The 21425-nt window shown below is 42.0% G+C and overlaps 1 long non-coding RNA gene across 1 annotated transcript; it reads right to left on the bottom strand.

Moving 5' to 3' along the window:
- Positions 1-794: 794 nt before the first annotated feature.
- Positions 795-21316, bottom strand: LOC144317023 (uncharacterized). The gene is made up of 3 exons (XR_013382885.1): positions 21226-21316; positions 20607-20675; positions 795-1013 (listed from the first exon to the last, which is right to left on the bottom strand). It is a non-coding gene; the product is annotated as an uncharacterized LOC144317023 (long non-coding RNA).
- Between the last annotated feature and the right edge of the window lie 109 nt (positions 21317-21425).

Raw genomic sequence — 21425 nt, 5'->3', positions numbered from 1 at the left:
GAGGGGCTGCTCTTAGAGGAGGTCTCCATCCCTAGTTGGGAGAAGCAAAAGGGGAGCAATGCATGTGGTCCCAGGTGAAGGTAAGTTGGCAGAAGCAGTGGCAGGAATGGTTAAATGTGGGTATTCTCTACCCATTGTTTCTTTTCTTTTTGTAAAGATTTTATTTATTTATTCATGAGAGACAGAGAGAGGCAGAGACACAGGGAGAGGGAGAAGCAGGTTCCCTGCAGGGAGCCCGACGTGGGACTCGATCCCAGGACCCCAGCATCATGCTCTGGGCCAAAGGCAGATGCTCAACCACTGAGCCACCCAAGTGCCCCTCTACCGATTGCTTCTTTTTCCCCCTGGGAAATCAGAAACAAGATAATCAGCTGAAAGGTAGAATGGAGGAAGGGGTATTGGGGGTTTGGGAAGGGAGGAACACACGTGGACTGGGGAAACAGTGGATGTGTCAGGCCAGCCCTTACGTACCCTGAGTCCAGTGGCCTTAATTTCAGTGATCAGCAGGGTTGTGAGCTAATCTCCACTGTGGGTGTGAGGGGACAGCATGGGTGGAGATGTGAATTTAAATAACTCAGAAGGTGGACAAATAACCTTAGAGAGAGAGAGAGAGAGAGAGGAGTAGGATCAAGGGCAGATGGGGATGGGTTGCAGGACTGGGGAAGGAACTGGGATGGCCAGGAAGGAACTGGGGACGCATTCATGATTTTGAGAAAGGAGGGAAGGAGTGTATTAGTTATCTTCTGCTGCGTAACAAATTACCACAAACATGGCAACTTAGAACAACACACATTTATTATCCCATGGTTTCCTTGGGTCAGGAATCTGGGCATGTCCTCTATTTCAGGGTCTCTCCCGAAACTTCCCAGCTTCCACGGCTGTTGACGACATTCGGTTCCCTGTGGACCGAGACTGAGGGCTTCCCTCTCATGCTGGCTGTCACTGGAGGCTGCCCTCGGTTCCTGGCCACGCGGGCCTCTCCATACAGTGGAGAACTCCCTGCAAAGGAGAGTCTGCAGGCAAGAAGGAAGTCACGGCGTGAAGTAATGTGACCACAGAAGTGACATCCCCTTTGCCATATTCCACCAGTTGGAAACAAGTCACAGGTCCCACCCACACTTAGGGGAAGGTAATTTCACGAGGGTCTGAGTATCAGGTGGAAAGGATTATTGGGAGCCGTTCTAGAGTCTGTCTGTGACAAGGAGAAGCGGGTGAAATGTATTTTTGAATACAAAGAAGGAAAACTGAGGAAGCGAAAACAAAATAGAGGGCCCCTCTTCTAGTGAAAAAAGAGATGATGTCACCCCTGGAGAGAGAAAAGGCCAAAATGGGGGGGGGGGGAATGTATGTGACAGGCAAAGGGAGTTTGTAGGTCGGTGGCTCCTGAAGAGCGCCACGGGGCCAGCTGGATTAGAAAGTGTGGATTTGCTCTGGAGCCAATTGGCAATGACGAGACGTGCTTGAGCAATAGATGGTGCCCTATTTTCAGTCTGAAAACTAATGGAGGGAGGGGTTGACCCAGGTTTGGGTATTCCGACAATTCAGGGTCAGGTGTGTATTAAAAAGGTGTGTTTAAAGGTCAGGATCAAGAGTCTTTATGGTGCTGGTAAGAAAAAACTCAAGTGACTCAGAGTCCTTTTTCTATTTCCTACTTCCACGTTTCTGCTTCGCCAGCTATTCCAAGGTAAGTGTGGAGGTTCCCAGGTTGGCCTGGCTCTGTGAGGGCCAAGAGTCCGCCATGATGCAGGGTCAGGTGGCTGCAGGCCTTCCAGGCTGCCTCACTGGGGATGTTGCAACACAGAAACTTCTCTGGAAGCAACTTGGAGGCCCTCAAGTCCCCTCCCTACCTCCAAAAACCTCCTGCTGCTTCCAGGGGCTCTCATCAAGCCTTCTCAAGGGCCAAGACCTCTCTCACCTGTGCCCTCCTCTACCTCAGCCAGTGTTTTTCAAGCTCCTTTGGGCGGTCAGCCCTGTTCCAGTGGGTGTAAAGGGAGTTATTGAAAGTCAATACCTTGACCTTGAAGTCACAACTGCTCAAGAGGTGAAAATGCTGAAGTAAGTAGAAGATGCTCTGGTTAGTTTGGTAAGAAATTTCATTCTCGGTTCCCTGAATTAGCTTTAAGCAAGGACGGTAGCAGAAATAATAATCCTGTGTGGGTAGACTTCAGGAGGAGAACATAAGCTCTTGGCTACATGTAACTCTGGTGATTGAGAAGTGTTTTATTTAAAGCTTAAGAGTCAATGTAAAAGTTTTCTTGTTTCAGCAAAGTCTTAGAGAAAGGATAATTACTTCCCACATGAAGAGAGCTATGTTGGGTCTCATTCATCTTGGTACCCGCATCACCCGGCCCATTGCAAGCCCTACATTCTCCTTCAAGAAGCATCTGTTGAGGGGCAGCTGGGTGGCTCAGTTGGTGAAGCGTCTGCCTTCAGCTCAGGTCATGATCTAGGGGTCCTGGGATCGAGCCCCGCATCAGGCTCCCTGCTCCGTAGGGAGTCTGCTTCTCCCTCTTCGCCTGCCCCTCTCTCTGCTCATGCTCTCTTTCTCTGTCTCAAATAAATAAATACAATCCTAAAAAAAAAAAAAAAAAAAAAAAAGCATCTGTTGAGCTGAAATGAGCAGCTCTAAGGGTGAGATAGTAGCAAATCTGAATGATAGTAGCAAATTACCCCTGAATGACATCAAATAAGTGGAAATGAAAAGAAATCTTGGTGCTTTTTAATAGCGATGCTTAGTGAGTTGCTGCTGTGTGGATTCCTTTACTGTCTTCCTGCTTTAAAGAGACACTGGTTTTAAAATTTTATTTATTTATTTATGTATTCATTCATTCATCCATCCATCCATCCATTTATTTTGAAGTAATCTTCACAACCAGCATGGAGCCCAATGCAGGGCTTGAACTCATGACCCTAAGATCAAGACCCGAGCTGAAATCGAGAGTCAAATATTTACCCAACTGAGCCACCCATGTGCTCTGAAAAGACACTGCTTTTTAAAGACACAGACTCAGGCTCTATTTTTAAAAGAAAACTCTGGGTTGAAAGATAGAGAAGAAAATGGACATGACCCATATTCTCACCATGCAGAATTAAGGACTATTAAATTTGGACATATTTGCTTTTTCGCTCAGTACTCTGTTTTTAAAGCCTACATTAGTGCAACGACGTCCTGAAAAATACGAGGTGTGTCCGTGTGTGTGCACAGTGTGAACCCACAAGTTCATGCTCACACATCTGTGGCATTTGCCTGGTCTTCCCCAGAGTTTCTGAGTTGGAAAAAGCTATGTTACAAACCACTGTGGCAATAACAGAATAACGAAGCCGTGACTTTACATGTCAAGGTAGAGCGCACTGTCCAAATAATACATTTTTAAAGCATGGAAACTGTAAGTAATCCATACCCACAGGAAAAAAATTTAACGGGACCCTTTTGGCCTTTAGTCTGTCAGTTTTTCTTTCCAGAGGCAACCAGGACTGCCAGTTCCTTGCGAATGTTTCCGGAGACATTATTTGCATATACAAACATATATTTCCTATTTCCTTACCCAGCTGGTGGCATGCTATGTATAGTGTGTTGTACATAAGCATAGAGTTTTGAAATTTGAGGAAGTGTTTCTTAACAGTAAGCCTTTTTATTTATTTTGTTTTTATTTTTTAAAAAAGATTTGTTTATTTGAGAGAGAGAGCGCATGCACGAGAGCGGAGGTGAGGGTGCAGAGGGAGGAGAGGGAGAGAATCTCAAGCCGATTCCCTGCAGCATGGGGAGCCCCACACGGCGTTGGGTCCCATGACCCCGAGATCATGACTTGAGCCAAAACCAAGAATGGGATGCTCAACTGAGTGAGCCACTCAGGCGCTCTAGCAGTAGGCCTTTAAAAAAACTTTTTTCAGGGTATTAAGAATAATTGACATGCAAAATGTAGGTTTTCTGGTTGTGTGAATTTGTAGTCATGGCCTTCCTTCTTCCTCGGTCTTAACTCAGGTGATCAGAGAAGGTCCTCCAACCGGCTGCACAGGCCCCCAAAACCACAAATTCCCATGTCAGCACTAGGTAGTTCGCTCTTCCTCTCTCTGGGTGAGCTTACTTAAAAGCCCACAAGGAAACCCTTTATGGTTTTGGTAGCTAAACCCAAATCCTGTAGAACACAACAAAGCCAAAGAGAGGGAAATTGGGGGCTCAGCTTAAAATACAGCTGTTGGCAAGCCCACACTCAGTTGCTGGAATGACAACCAGCTGGGCGGGCTAAATTTAGCTTGGAGCCTTCAATATGGTCAGCTCTCGAATGTCCGCGGGCTCTGCACAGAGAACTCTTGTCTCCTCTCTAGGGCTGGTAGTCAGAAAGGAGCAATGTTTGTCCAAAACGCTGACTTTGTGAAACCAACCTAGTCGATCTGGTGTGATTTAATAGGCTATAAAAGGTTTGATTTACAGCTGATCAATAGGCAAACGGTATGATTTGTTGTCAGGGGAATACAGAGCACAGGGACGAGGAAGATGCCAAACAGTGGGAAAGGTTAATTAACATTGTAAAGTTCATTTTAAATTTTGATTAAAGGAAAAAAAAAAAAAGAATAAACGAACTGTAAGCAGGTTCCTTGGCCTGCAGGGAACTAAAAAAAGGTGAGCAGAATCGGTCTCTTCCATGTGGTCCTCCCCACTCATGCTCTGTCCCAAAGCACAGGGAGCAACTAAACTTGGGTTCAAGTCTTGACTTATCACTTGGTTAGCCTCAGTTGCCTGCATCTTTTTCAAGTGAGAGCGTTGGAAATGAGCTCTAAGCCTCTGAACCTCCAAGTTTGGGATTCTTGGTGCTTTTGAACCTGGAGTTGCTCTATACCCTCCGCCCTCTGGAACCCCAAGTGGCAGGTAAGCACAGAGGCCTCCATGCCTCGAGATGAGACCATGTTCTGAAAATATAATTTGGTAAGGGGGGAACACAAGGATCCTGAGAGAGCCGGGCATCCCCCCAAGTCCTGTGGACAGCACCAAAGAAGGCCTGACAACCCACACCATGGCCCAGATGTCCACTGGGCCTCCTGTAGAAGGGGCATGTGACATAGTTTATGGAAAACAAACAGGACGAGGTTGCCAAGTATGGCCTAGGTGGTACCCAGGGAGCAATTGCAATGACTTCTGATTTACTTACCGCACTCACATGTGCAAAGAAAATGTCTATCCCGGTCCTCCCGAGGCCCCTACACACTGGTTGGTGATAAAGAGAAGCCAGATTGAGTCTGACTAGTTTAAGACTTAGATGCAATGATTTAAACACTGTCTTTAGGGCTCCTTCACCTTCATGATTCAGTTGCTCAGTTTTCTGGACTTTTCCCCTCTGTCTTCTGCTCCTGTCTTAGAAGGTATTTAGTGGAGGGGGTGACAGAAAAGGCTTTATGGCTGTCATGGCCATTGGAGGTGGGGAGGGTCCCCTGGTCTCACGCTGGTCTGTACGTATGAACACTCTCCATGACCTCCAAGCTATGGTTGGGCTGCTTTGGTGTCCTCTTGGTCTCAGCTGCCTACAAACTCCTGGTCCATTCTTTCCCAACCTATCTGGGGGCCCACTGCCCCTCCCCATGGATCTGGGTCCTCTTCCTCTCTTTGTCACCCTCTCCCTCTGGGCCCTGGTCAGGCTGCCCACCACAGCCCTGGCTGCAGAGTGACTTTGCCCCCAGCCGTATTCGGGCCCTGGCAAGTCTCCTGGCTCAGGGGAGCAGATGGATATTCAAGATGATACAAGCTAGACTCTTCTCTACCTGTGAGCTAAACATCTTAGGGGTGGGGTGGGGTACAGGACAGAGACGTCCTCCCAGAGGTGGCCATGCCACCTCCACAGGCCCTGGGGGAACAGCAGAGGTCCTGGGGGTGGCCAGGAGTGTGGGTTCCACAGTCTCACGGGCCTGGCCTCCTCCCCATCCTTGTCCTTAGCACTGGCGTGGCTTCAGGCAGGGGCCTTGGGCACGGCCTCACCGGAACAATACACACTCCACAGGGGTGCGGTGATGGCCAAGGAGACTTCTGGTGAAGCAAGCAGCTCCTCTCCTTTGTGAGGCAGCAAGGCTGGGGGGAGAGGAGAGAAGTACCCTTTGCTAGGGCGGCAGGGGGTGGCCCCGTTGCTCCCCAAGAGTTCTCGCCCCAGCCCCACCCGCTCCGCAGACTGCACCCTGCACCCACCCTGTGCCCACCTTCTGCTTCCTTCTGTATCTGTTTATTAATGTGTCAATGACTGAAATACCACTCTCTGATTGGCCAATGAGCCGTTTTTTTAAAATAGCAAATTTCATGCCATCAATTACCAAACGTCCTTGGGGATGAAGTCAACTTAAACAGTGATTGGCTGACAGTACAATAAAAGGGGGTCCCTCCCTCCTGGGGCTCCCAGGCAGCTGGCAGAGACACAGCTGAACGCACCGGGGGTGGGTACCTGAGTTGTCAACAGGCCCAGGACCGGTTAGGGCACCTCTCTCAGGAAAATGATCAAGAAAATTGAGATCCACCTGCACACCAAGTACACTTGCTGCTTCTCTGGCAAAATCAAGATGAAGAGATGAGTTTCCTGTGTGAAACAGCAGCCAGCAGTGCCTGGACCTACACCCCCAATTGTGCCGACCCAGTGAAGCCTGCCATCAGATGACTGGCGAATGACTGGGAACCCGTAGACGCTCCCCCGTATGACACAAGGCTAGCTAGGATGAGTGGGTGGATCTGTGTAACCAAGTAAAGAGGGGGTCGTGTGCCCCGGCGCTGCCTTCCTTGGGCCAACCCCAGGCACGGCGTGCTCTGTCTTGGGTCCAGGGAAGGTAACCAGGTGACTCCCCAGAGTTGTGATGCCTTCCAGGTCCCTCTTCAGAGGCTGACTCTTCATTCTCCAAATGCTCCCTCCTCTCTGTAGGTGGCCCACCCCCAGGTGAGTCTCCAGTCCCCTGCTGCCACCTTTGGCTAGAGGGAAGGATAAGGTATCCTGCTTGATGGTAAGAAGTGTTAACCCTGGGGCACCTGGGTGCCTCAGTTGCTTAAGCATCTGCCTTTGGCTCCGTCATGATCCCAGGGTCCTGCGATCGGGCCTTGAGTTGGGCTCCCGGCTCAGCGGAGAGTCTGCTTCTCCTTCTCCCTCTGTGCTCTCTGTTTTTCTCTCTCTCTCAAGTGAATAAATAAAATCTAGAGAGGAAGAAGAAGAAGAAGAAGAAGAAGAAGAAGAAGAAGAAGAAGAAGAAGAAGAAGAAAGAAGAAGGGGGAGGGGGAGGAGGAGGAGGAGGAGAAGAAGGAGGAGAAGAAGAAGAAGGAGAAGAAGGAGAAGAAGAGGAAGAAGAGGAAGAAGAAGAAGAGTCAACTGCAGGATTTGCATTTTTAAGCCTTCTATGATTAAATGAAATGAACGGCTTTTTCTCTCCTTAATGGGGTTTTAGGTCTCAGTAGGTAGGAGGGGAGATGTTCCATGTTAGGGGCAATGGCCCTAGGTCAATAAGTGCTCCTGGAATTGTCCTAGGCCTGTGCAGTGACTGGTTGGCCCTTAGGGAACCCTGGCATAAGGAGCCAGAGCCTAAGGGTGGCCCAGGTAGGATGGAGTTTGATCCCAAAAAAGCCAATGAGAGGAGAATGCTCACCTTCACTTCTTGACCTAAAGGCAGATCCACCTCCTTCCTGTCCCTGCCTTGCGGGTCTTTGATGCCCAGACTCCTAGATTCATACCTCATCATACAAGTGACGGCACTTTAGATCACATTTAATGATTTCTTTGTACGAAACTCCCAGCTTTATTTCCTACCCCTTACCTCCCCTCTACCTCTTTGTTAACTTCCCCTCCTAATAAAATCTCTGCGACGGGAATGTCACTGAAATCATCCTTTTTGGTAGTAGAGGTCTTATTTTATAGGACAGCCGCGGAGGCATTCTGGGAACATAAAATGCCACATCAATAATATAACTAGAGCAGAAAGTCTGACTGGAGAATGAGAACCCCAAAGAGAAATTAGAAACATATTGTTTGCTTAACTTTAGGGGCCAGAGAAGTGAAGGAACCAATTTAATTTAAGGGCTAGTCCTGACAGGGAATCCAGTCGCGTCAGGAAAGCTGCAAGTCAGAGAAAGAATTCTTTAAAATCAAAGGAGGCTTGTTGTGTAACAATCCTGTTGGAAGGCCAGCCCTCTTCTTGGAGGTGGACCCCAGCAGTCCAAATGAAGGCAGGCAGGTTAAAATGTCAGGTTGCTTAGCTAAGGGGAGCTGCCCCCACCCCCCCCCAACGTGCTATTTGACTTCTGGTTACTTCTGTCCATGATTCAAGTTATTTATATACCGTGTAGAATCAAAACAAGGCCATGAGGGCTCAAGAATAAACTGGTTCAGTATCAGTTTGCAGAAGTGTAAGTTAGGAGTTAGGCTTTTCATTCCATTTCTTTCTTTCCTTTTTTTTTTTTTTTTTTAAAGTAGTTTTATGGTTTTGTCATAAGCCACCACAAAACCTAATCTGGAAGTCTGTGGTGTAAATAAAATGAAATGAAAATTTCTTTGCTGTCAAACACACAATTCTCTGGTTGCAAATTCTTTCCCACCACTTCTGGCAAAATGGAAAGTAAATGCCTCTAATCCTAAATTCAAGGGCAGGCCTCAGTGGGCCTCGTTGATCCTTCCTCTCTGCTCCCCAACTGGAAATAATGAAACTTCTTCTTCCATGAAGCCGGTGCTCATTCCAGTTCCCAAACCAAACCCTCTCTTCTACATTCACAAATGCTGTCCGTCTTCCTATCATCTCTCTGCTTCTATCTTGCACTATATGTATTTACTTATTTTTATGTCTACCTCTCCACCTGTACTGCCTCGCAACTCCTACACTATAGGTTCTTGGAGGGCAAGAACTGACGTTACTTATCTTTGTGACTCCTGGGATGCCGAGAATAATATCTTGAACGTAGCTAACTCTTGATAAATACACGTTGATTGGTGGTGGGTCAAATTTTTTATAAGGACATTATCAAGAAAGTGGCACCTCAACAATTCATGGAAACCGTCTGTGCTAATTGTGTAAGGCATAGGGGGTCGGAGTTCCACAACCTGCCAGAGAAGCCCACCTTTTAATCGCTTTTCAAAGCAAGCTTTTATGACTTTGGCATGCTGGAGTACAATGTTTCTGCAATTTTTCTTATTTTCTCTAATTTTAACTTTCAAAGAGTTAGGGAGATGCTGGTCTACACTTTATAAACTTGGAGCACGATGTTAAATCAGAATTTTCAAAAGCTACTAGAGCAATTTGATCTGAATAGGAAGGAACCAAAAAACCCAAAGGAGACTGGGCTTTGAGTTGGGCAAGAGACTACGGGGCACGTTTAAAAATGTTTTCCTATTTAAAAGCCAGGCTTACTCTGTAACTCCTTTGACAAAGTGTACCAAAAAGCTCTAGTTCTTTGTGCCAAATAACAATGCATACTCAGGCTATTAAAAGACAATCTGAAGAGGACTTATTTCCCCCACCTTACTCCCAAAAGGATCTGAGTTGGCTTTATACAAATATACACAATATAGCAAACTAAAAACTAACAGAGATGGGGGAAAAGGAGAAAAAAGATGGAATAGTAAGATAAAGACAAGGATAAAGTTAGTACACAGATGTGTATGTTCAAAGTTCTTGCACTTGTCCGAGTGCCAGGGTGGCTCAGTCCATTGACTATCCAAATCTTGATCTCAGCTCAGGTCTTGATCTCAGGGTCATCTCAGCCTCTCCTTGGGCTTCACACTGGGCATGCAGGCTACTTAAAAAAAATGGCGGGGGGGCACCCGGGTAGCTCAGTTGATTAAGTGTCGACTCTTGGTTTCAGCTCAGGTCATGATTTCAGGGTCATGGAATCAAGCCCTGAGTCGGGCTCAGTGCAGAGTTGTCCCACTGTCCCTCCCCTCTCTCTCTCTTTCTCTCTCAATCTCTCAAATAAATAAATAAAATCTTAAAAAAAATTCTTGAACCTCTCAGTTTGAATCTGAGTTTCCTGGGGACCAAAGCAAAGAAGGGAACGCAACTGGTGACGAATTTCACGGTGTGTTTCAAAATCAAACCTAGTTCTTGGGGCACCTGGTGGCTCAGTGGTTGAGCATCTGCCTTCGGCTCAACTCAGGATCCTGGGGTCCTGGGATGGAGTCCCGCATGGGGCTCCCCACTGGGAGCCTGCTTCTCCCTCTGCCTGTGTCTCTGCCTCTCTCTCTCTCTCTGTGTCTCTCAGGAATAAATAAATAAAATCTTAAAAAATAAAATAAAATCAAACCTAATTCTTTAGTGTTTGGATGCAGAATACTGCACCCCACTTCTCAGTGGTTTTCTCCATTTCGATTAGTTACTCTGGTGCCTGCCATGGTGAACCACTGTGTTTGAAACTGTAGGATAGAGAGGCGGCCAATAGCCTGCTGTGCAGCTCTCTCTAAGCACCGTGCCCAATCTTTTCATGAGTCAACCCAACAAAACTGGTGAGAAAGGTCAAAAGAAGTCATTCTCTGTGGCAGTGTCGCTGTCACATGCAGGATTGTCAGCAGGGGTCCTAGTAGTGAGAATTACACCAGAAAGACACCTTTCGAGAAGTTGAAAAGGGCCAAAGAGCCTTGAACATATTCTTAACAGTTGCCATCTCTCCTCTTTCTGCCCTCCAGACACTAGGAGATTCTCTGGTGCTGAAAGCCCCGGTGTGGGTGTGCTTCTCTCAGGGTCCTCTGCCGGGGGCCCCTGACTCCCCAACTGCCTCTCTTCCTTTCCCAAAGAGGAGAAAAGATGACACAGTCTCTCTCAGAGAGCCATTAGGAGGAAAGCCATGGAAGTAAAATAATTAATACAATGACGTGCACGACTGACATATAAGCCTCCCAGGAATAGAACATTTTTTAAGAGTGGCTTTTCAGCCCACTTAAAACTCTAATTACCTGACGAGAAGATTGATTGATTAATAGATGGTGAGTATAGAGAGCAGAATCAGAGATGTTAAAACAATGACACCATTTCTGTGTCTCTTGCACAGTGTAGGGACCACTTTGTCATCCATCAGAGGCAAAGGATTTAGCAACTTGACCTCCAACTTCTAAAAATTTACAACTCTTGCCCTAGTGGTACATGACACATACTGGAGTCACTTAAACCAGTTACCTCACTAAGCTTTGATCTTAATTTATAAAGGGAATGGTGATAGAAGTCATTTTAGGAAACTTGGACATGAAAGTAATAGGAATACTTTCTCTTCCCTCTTTTCCTATCACTCATCCTCCCTCCCTCAGCCCTTTGGCGAATGTAAACCCAATTAACATGCTTGAAATTGGATGTCCTTAAAGTTGAAGCACTTTTCTTTACACCATTCCCAAAGTTGCTCTGCTTCTGGACAGCCTACAGTGTCTGCTCGTGTATCACTCCACTGTCCCACTTCCACATAAATCATTCCAACTGGTGTTGGCTATAACCCTGAGGGCAGGTTACTTGTGCCAAGGGGCTAGATGTGGGGTACCCACTGCTTGTCACTCAAGGTGGCCTGTGCCACCTTCCCCAGATTGCTTTGTCCTATGTGACCTATAATGGGATTATCAGCAGCAATTATCAAGAGACAGCAGCTTGTGGAGATACATATATCCTTGTATTTTTTCATATCAAAATCCAAATTTTGCTTTAGGTTGTCCTCTATATAACCAGGTTCCAGATATGAGCATCTGGGTAATTTTGAACTTCTCAATAAACATTCTCAATATTTTGAACATACTTTATGTATTCATTATTTTTTAAATTCCAGTATAATCAACATACAATGTTATATTTGTTTTAGGTGTACAATATGGTGATTTGACAATTCTATACATTACTTGGTGCTTTTCACACTGAGTATACTCTTGATCCCCTTCACCTATTTCACCCATCATCCCCCTCCCCGCCCTCTGGTAACCACCAGTTTGTTTCTATATTTAAGAGTCTGATTTTTTGTTTGTCTCTGTTTTGTTCATTTGTTTTGTTTCTAAAATTCCACATATAAATGAAATCATAGGGTATTTGTCTTCCTCTGGCTCATTTCACTTAGTATTATACCCTCTACATTCAAGCATGTTGTTGCAAATGACAAGATTTCATTCCTTTTTTATGGCAGAGTAATATTCCATTGTATCTACTTATAGTATATGTACATATCACCTCTTCTTTTTCCATTTATCTGCTGATGGACACTTGGGCTGCTTCCATAATTTGGCTATTGTAAATAATGCTGCTATAAACATAGGGGTGCATATGTCTTTTCAAATTAATGCTTTCATGGTCTTTGGGTAAATATTCAATAATGGAATTACTAGATAGTATGATAATTCTGTTTTTAATTTTTTGAGGAACCTCCATAATGTCTTCGACAGTGGCTGTACCAGTTTACATTCCCACCAACAGTACACAAGTGCTCCTTTTTCTCCACATCCTTGCCAGTATCGGTTGTTTCTTGTGTTTTCATTTTAGCCATTCTGATAGATATGAGGTGATATATCATGTGGTTTTGATTTATATTTCCCTGATGGTTGGTGATGTGGAGTATCTTTTCATGTTTATATTGGCCATCTGGATATCTTCTTTGGAGAATCATCTATTCATGTCTTCTGCTCATTTTAAATTGGATTATTTGGGTTTGGGGTGTGTTGAGTTATGTAAGTTCTTCATGTATTTTGGATACTAACCCCTTATTGGATATGTAATTTGCACATATCTTCTCCCATTCAGTAGATTTTCTTTTAGTTTTGTTGATTGTTTCCTTTGCTATGCAGAGGCTTTTTATTTCGATGTAGTCTCAATAGTTTAATTTTGTTTTTGTTTCCCTTACCTTAGGAGATGTATCTAGAAAAATGCTGCTAGGGCTGATGTCAGAGAAATTACTTCCTGTGCTCTCTTCTAGGATTTTTATGCTTTCAGTTCTCACATATTTGGTCTTTAATCCATTTTTTAGTTTATTTCTGTGTATGGTATAAGAAAGTGGTCCAGTTTAATTTTTTGTATGTAGCTGTCTAGTTTTCCCAATGCAGTTTGTTGAAGACACTGTCTTTTTTTCGTTGCATGGTCTTGCCTTCTTTGTTGAAGATTAATTGATTATATAAGTGTGGGTTTATTTCTGGGCTTTCTATTCTGTTTCATTGATCTTTGTGTCTATTTTTGTGCCAGTACCATACTGTTTTAATTACTATAGCTTTGTAGTTATCTTGAATCTTGAATTTTGATACTTCTGTTTTGTTCTTTTTATTCCAAACGTATTTTTTAAAAGAATTTATTTATTTATTTGAGAGAGAGAGAGAGCAGAGGGAGTGGGAGAGGGAGAAGCACACTTCCTGCTGAGCAGAGAGCCCAGCGTGGGGCTCAATCCCAGGATCCTGAGATCATGACCTGAGCCAAAGGCAGACACTTAACTAACAAAGCCACCCAGGCGCCCCTTATTTTGAACGTATTTAAAAATCATATCTAACAGTGACGGAATACATTGGTTAGATAAGCCTTCCCAAATACTAGTGTTATCTGGGAGAAAAAAAAAATTATAGACATGACTATTAGAAAGCACTGAAGAAGGGTGCCTGGGTGGCTCAGTGGTTGAGTGTCTGCCTTTGGCTCCGGTCATGATCCTGGGGTCCTGGGATTGAATCCCATGTCGGGTTCCCCATGGGGAGCCTGCTTCCCCCTCTGCCTATGTCTCTGCCTCTCCAATCTCTCATGAATAAATAAATAAAATCTTAAAAAAAAAAGCACTGAAGAATTACCAAAGCGGAAAGAAACTAGAAAAGAATCTACCCTGGTGATATATATATATATATATATTTTTTTTTTGGTAGCAGCTTTTTTTTCCCCACAGATTTATTTATTTGAGAGAATTAGAGAGAGCATGAGTGGGGAGAGGGGCTGAGGAAGCAAGCTCCCTCCTGAGCAGGGAGCCCATCATAGGGCTCGACCCCAGGACCCCTGGGATTATGACCTTAGCCAAAGAAAGATATTGAACTGACTGAGCCACCCAGGCACCCCATGCAGGAGTTTTTTGCTTTAGATAACTTTCAATCTGTGTGCAGCCTTCTTCCAGGTGCAGCAGAAATCCAATCACACTGAGTTGAAGAGTCAGATGGCAGAGTTTGGGGAAGAGAAAAGATTTAGGAAGAGAAGGAGGCCCAGAGTCAGTAAATAAGAAAAAATCTGCAAAAAAAGAAAATCTTAGACTGACCATTGGATGATGCACTTGTGAAGAGATCCAGAGCCCTGATGGAAAAACAGCAGCTAGAAACAAAATTAACAACCTATATTTCAGCTGCTTCCCATCACAGGGAAAATAAAGCTTAAAGTTTGAGTTCAATAATATTAAATATTTGCTAAGACAAAAATTACTCTTTAGAGTAACATAAAAGAATCCAGAGTCCTCACACTGAATCATTTACAATATCCACATGCATTTTTTAAAGTCACTAGATATGACAGAAATAGGAATTTGTGACCCATACTTAAGAAAAAAAAGTTAATAAATTCTAATGCTGAGAAGTTGCAATAGTAGACAAGGACTTTAAAGCAGCTATTATAACTATGTTCAAGGAGTGAATGGAAATAATACATGGTAAGTGAACAGATGGGGGAAACTCAGCAGATAAATAAGCTGTACAAATTAAACACGTGGAAATTATTAAAAAGCAGAAACACATAAATTAAAATAATAAATTCACTCAATGGCTTTAACACTAGATTGGAGTTGGCAGAAAAACGAGTCAATAACTTAAAGATAATTCAATAGTGATCTACTCTGAAGAGCAGAGAGAAAAAAAATTGAAGGAAAACAAAGTCTTAGACTTGTAGGATACTATCAAATCATCTAGTATACCATTGGAGTCCCAGAAGGAAAGGAGAGAGAATGAAGAAGAAAAAAATACCTGAAGAAGTTAAAGTCAAAAACTTCCCAACTTAGTTAAAAATCGAAAATTACAGATCTAGGAAGCTGAATAAACTCTAAGTGGAATAAATATATGCCTAGTGGGATAGAAAACCATATCTAGGCACATTATACAAAAACTCATGGAATCCAAAGATTTAAAAAAAGTTTTAGAAGTTTCCAGAATAGAACAAAACATTTCACGCAGGGGAACAATAATACAAATTACATTTTCCTATACTAAGAAAGAAGAAAAGCTAGAAGACAATGGAATATAATCTTTAAAGAATTGAAAGAAGATATAAACTGGTAAATTCTATCAAACATTTAGTGAAAATAATAATACAACTTCATACAATATCCTTTAAAAAATAAGTGGAAAAATACAATTTTATGAGGCCAGCATAACCCTGATACCAAAATCTGACAAAGGCATTAACAGAAAAGAAAATTAAAGATCAATATACCTCATGAATATTAGACACAAGAATTCTTTTTTTTTTTTTTATAGAAGGAGGGAGGAGGGGGTCAGAGGGAGTGAGAGAGAATCATAAGAAGGCTTCATGCCCAGCACAGAGCTCAGTGCAGGGCTTAATCTTACAACTTACAACCCTGAGATCATGCCCTGAGTTGAAAACAAGATTTGGACTCTTTTTTTTTTTTTTTTTTTGAGATTTTATTTATTCATAGGAGACACAGAGAGAGAGAGGCAAAGACATGGACAAAGGAAAAGCAGGCTCACCATGGGGAGACTGTCTCAGGACTTGATTCCAGGACCCTGGGATCATGACCTGAGCCAAAGGCAGATGCTCAACCACTGAGCCACCCAGGTGCCCCAAGAGTTGAACTCTTAACCGAATGCATCCTGACAAAGTTTTATCCAAAGAATGCAAGATTGGTTACCATTTAAGATTTCAATAAATGTATTCCTCTGTAGTAACAGAATAACAAAAAGATGATCAATAGAAAAGACATTTGACAGAACTCAACTCTCATTCATGATTTAAAAAACAACTCTGAAAACTTGAAATGCAAGAGAACATCCTCAATCTGATAAATGCTCTCTCTGAAAATCCTACAACTGATACCATATCTATTGTTGTAAAGATGAATACTTTTTTCTAAGATTGGGGAATATCTGCTTTTGCCATTTCTAGTCAACATTTTGCTGGAGGTGTTAGCCATCATTATAAGGCAAGATATGAAATTCAAGTTATAAACATAAGGAAAAGAAGAAGCAAAACTATCTCTATTTGTAGATGTTTATAAAAATCTATAAACAAAGATAATTTCTACATACTAGCAGAAAATAATTGGACAATACAATGAAAACCCAAAATTATTTCATTTATAATGGTAACAAATTATAAATTATTTTAGAACTAAATTTAGTAAAAGACCTTCTATATGGGTACAGAACCTCTGCACTGAAAACTCTGAAACATTACTGAGGGAAATTAAGTGACACTTAAATGAACAGAAAGTTATTCTATGTTCCTATACTGGGTGATGTAATATTTTTAAGATGTCTATTTCCTCAAAATTAATGAATAGATCCAATGACTCTCAACTATAATCCCAGCAGGATTCTGCTTTTGTTATATAAATTGACAAATGATTCTAAAACATTTATAAAAATGCAAAAAGACCTAAAATAGCCAAAATGTTCTTGCATAAGAACGAAGGACTGGACTACTGTGGTAGGTTGAACTGGTTCATGTCCTAATCTCCGGAACCTGTGAATATACTACCATATTTGGCCAAAGAGTCTTTGCAGATGAATTAAGAATGTTGAGATGGGAAAATATTGTGGATTACTCTGGCAGGATGAATACGAGAGTTTGTATAAGAGGGGCAATAGGATTAGAGTCAGAGAAGGTGATATCATAACAAAAACAGAGATGAGAATGACATAGCCATGAGCCAAAGAATGCTGACAACCTTTGGAAGCCAAAAGAGGTGAATCCAAAAGATTCACCCCTGGAGCCTCCAGAAGGAACCAGCCCAGACAACATCTTGACTTTACCCCCTTGACACTCACCTCAGACTTCTAACCTCCAGAACTTTGAGACTAAATTTGTGTTTTAAGCCACTAAGTTTATAGTAATCTGTTACAGCAGCATTAGAAACTAATAGAGTTACTATAAAAGACATACCTTATAAAAGTACTGTAATAAAGACAGTGTGGTATTAGCATAGAGATAGTCATAGCAATGAATGAAACAAAATAGAATCTGGAAATAGAGTCCCACATATTCAGTCTACTGATTTTTCAGAAAGGTGCCAAAGTAACTCAATGAGAAAAGGATAGTATTTTCAAAATGGTGCTGGAACAATTGGATATGCACATTTGAGGAATGAACCTTCACCTCACATAATACACAATTACTGGTTTGAGATGGACTATATATATATATATATATATATATATATATATATATATATATGTATATATATATATATACACGCTAAAATAAAAAATCATGTACAAGAAAACACAAGATAATATCTTTACACCCTCGGATTTGGCAAAAAAATGCTCAGATAGGACATAGAAAATAATAACCATGAGAGAAAATAATTAACAAATTAGTCTTCATCAAAATTAAAATATTCTGCTTGTCAAAAGACATCATTAATGAAGTAAATAGACAAAGCACAGACTAGAAAATATTCATAAACATGTTCTGACAAAGGTCTTGCATCCGAATATATAAAAGAATCCCTACAACTCCATAATTTAAAAAATGAACAACTCGGTTTATTAAAAAGAAAAGTACGTGGACAGACACTTCACAAATGAAGACACACAACTAACCAATAACATATGAAAAAGTGCTTAACCTCATTAGTCATCAGGGAAATGGAAATTAAAACCACAATGAAATACCATCCATATCCATCAGAATGACTAACATTTAAAAGATTGATAAAGCTAAATGTTAGCAAGGATATGGCGTAACTGGAATTCTCATGTGTTAATGTATAATGTTGGATGTATGTGTTGGACTATAAAATGGTACAACCACTTGGAAAATGGCTTGGCGGTGTCATACAATTAACATAGAACTGCACCTTTACTCAAAAATTCCATTCCTAGGTATTTATTTATCCAAAAGAAATGAAAACTTTACATACACGTACACACAACACACACACAAACATTTGTACGAGAATGTTCATAGCAGCCTTCTCCACAACAGCCAAAAGCTGGAAGCAAGTCAGTGTCCACAATCAGATAGTAAGAACCTTCTTACAGTGATTCTTCCACCATAAAAACCATATTCCCACAGGAGAATACTGCTCAACAATAATAAAGAGTTACTCAAAAATATGCAAGAGCCTCACAAAATTGTGCTGAACAAAAGAAGGCAAACTCAAAAGAATATGATTGCATTTATGTAGAATCCTAGAACAGACAAAAATAACCAGAAGTGAAAAAAATCAAACAGGTGGCTATCTCCGAATGACTAGGAGGAGACATGAGGGAACGTTCTGGGGGATGAAAATGTTCTACATTGGGAAAGGGGTGCAGGTTGTGTGAGAGTATTCATTTGTCAAAATTGTACATTTGACCTTTGTGTATTTTAATATGTAGAGATGACCTAAAGGAACCAACAGCAACAATTATACTAACTGGGTGTAGGGGAGGGTGTTGAAGATGCAGCTGAAACCATAATGGCAGAACACTGACAATTATTTTTTAAAAGATTTTATTCATTTATTCATGAGAGACAGAGAGAGAAAGAGGGGCAGAGACACAGGCAGAGGGAGAAGCAGGCTCCATGCAGGAGCCCGACGTAGGACTGGATCCCAGGACTCCAGGATCCCGTCCTAAACCAAAGGCAGATGCTCAACTGCTGAGCCCCCCAGGCGTCCCAACACTGACAATTATTGAAGCTGGGGGTTGGGTACACGGGGGCTCATGTATTGTTCTGTTTGCTTTGTCTACATTGGAAATTTTCCATAATAAAGTTTTAAAAATATAATAATCGATAGGTAATCCCTTTCGATTATAGCAAGATCCACTGAACATTATCTAGTATTTTTAATTAGTTGGAGGTTAAAAATGAGAAATTAAGTGGCTTTCACCAGGAATGTGCTTCTCTTTATTTCTTGGATCATCTTCATTTGTTTCAACGTTCAGAAATAGAAGCGAGAAAGCTGAAACCCCACAAGGAAGTGTATTGAGCGTTATAACTAACATTTCCTCAGAGAACAGCTTCAAAAATTTGATTTCATTAGAAAATTCACAAGTCTTCATGCCAGCAAACTGCATGAGAATATGTCTGATAAACCCAAAACATTAAATTGTCTAATTTTTAAAATTCTGCTAGACACTTAAAAATGGTTAGTATGTTAAATTTTATATGTATTTTACCACAATTGGAAAATGTTTATGTAAGTAAAAAGTTCCAAATGAAGGAATGAAATGTTTTTCTTTTTCCTCCACATGCTCAATATTTATTTCTCTTACCCTTAGATGTCACATGGTACTCATTATAACAGTTCCTGGAAATAAGACACTTCAAAAAAAAATACTTCAAATAATTGTCAAGTCCCCAACAAGCAAAGATCTGGGATACCAATATTTTCTGAAATTTATAAACATAAGTGTTTCATGAATAGTTGATTCATCGGTAAAAACTTCTTGATGAATCTATGTTTTGCAGCCTGTTTTATGCCAGCCTTTTTATTTCATAATTTAAAAACCCCAATTTGGGGGGGAGGGCAAGAAGAAGAAATAAATGGGTTCCATGTATAAAGAAAATCTCCATAAAAATTCACTGAAGCAATCCTTAGAGAAAGAAGTAGAACTGTAGAACTGACTTTTCACAAGGTTCTAATTTAGATTTTCTTCAAGTGTGTAAGCTTTCACCCTGGAATGTCTCTGGCCAGGCTACCAAGAGTTTTGAAATCTCTTATTTCCTGGGAACATGGTGGCTTTAGAAACAGAACAGATCTTCCTCCAGGGCAGCTTTGGGCAACCAGACAGTCAGAACAACTCAGCTGACCTGGCCAGGTAGTAGGGCTGGAGTGGGGGTTTTCTGGAATGAATGAGCACCCATTGCTATCTTCTATCCTTGAGTCACTTGGTCGGAGATGTAAAGTCTTGAGGGAAAGAGTCATGCCTATGCTCCTGTTTATCTCAGACATAACATAACTCAGGGTCCTTCGGCTGCAAAGATAACCTGAATTCCATTGATTTAAATAATATGGAAAAGTATTTTTCACCTAACAAATAATGTGGAGATGAGATGAGTTGGTTGAGTCAGTAGCAAAGTAATGCTATCGAGAATTTAGATGAATTCCATCTTTCTGCTCTGCCATTTTAATTGTGTCAGTCACTAGATGGCTAGAGCAGCTCTAGGCTTCAAAGCCCCACACACCATCATCCAGAGGCAGAACAAGGGGACTATTGTGTCCTTGTGTCTCTTTTTAAGAGCTAAGAAACTTTTCTCAGAAGTCCCTCAGCAGATGTCTCTTTGTACCTTACTGGTTAGAATTGGGTCACATGCCTTTTTTTGCATCAAGGAAAATGGAATTTCCGTAACTGGCTTAACAACAACAACAACAACAACAACAACAACAACAACAACAACAAAATATATATATAGTCCGCCTGGACAAAGTTGGGTAAATTTTTGTAGACATTTGTCATATTTGTGGCTCCCTATACTGAGAAATTTCCCACATTATGAGGCCTGGATACACCCAGGATGGAAGTAAAACTCACCAGCAGGCAGGTATGTTCGGCTGCAGGTATGTTGCCTGGACTCCACTAATCAGACATATCTACGTAAGACTGAAATTTAGAATAGAGCAAAGTTAAGGAATTAAGTGCCAGGCAAAATCCTTTTTCCAGTGAAGAAGGTGGAGGAGCATTGCAGAAAAATTGTGTGGTTTTCAGAAATAACTGTGCAGTACCATTCTGCACATAGCACCCACCTTATAGGTGGCAGTGGCCGCAGGTCTCCATGGGTGCAGTTTGGTGGCATAATTTGGGTACTGTTCCAGGTTATATAGCTTTTAAACCTGATTTTCTAGCGCTCTGTGGGATTCTGTGAGTTCCTTATGTGCCTAAATAAATTCTTTTCTGGCTTAAACGAGCTTGAATTGGTTCTGTTGTTTGGAACCAGTAACTCAGCAAGGAAGAAGTGGAGAGTGCCACGGGTAGGCAAAACCATGTCTACCACAGTAGGGCATCAGTAGGTACTTGGCGTTATAAAGCACCATTGGGTTGTATTCTGTTAAGTGCACCCCCAGTACAGAGAAGAAAATGTGAACGGAGCCCCAGAATCGGTGCCCTGTTGCCAAACCTGGCTTCCTTTGGGATGGCTCAAGGACTTTCTTACCTTTCTCTGAAAATCTGTTCTTCCTCTTGCTCTCCTTCATCATTCCAATAAATTGCCTTCAAACCCTGAGAATTTTCCCCCTTGGCCTAGTGGGTGGGTGTAACTCAATACTGCGTAGAAGAAAATCACTGACCAGTCTGGCCAAGTCCAGCCAAGCATAAATAAAAAGGTTTAAAAAACGAGATACTGTAAATGCTTAA

Source organism: Canis aureus, chromosome 7 (assembly GCF_053574225.1).
Source record: "Canis aureus isolate CA01 chromosome 7, VMU_Caureus_v.1.0, whole genome shotgun sequence".
NCBI classification, from domain to species: Eukaryota; Metazoa; Chordata; class Mammalia; order Carnivora; family Canidae; genus Canis; species Canis aureus.
The sequence above is the reverse complement of the archived record's forward strand: the minus strand, read 5'-3'. Positions and strand labels throughout refer to the sequence as shown.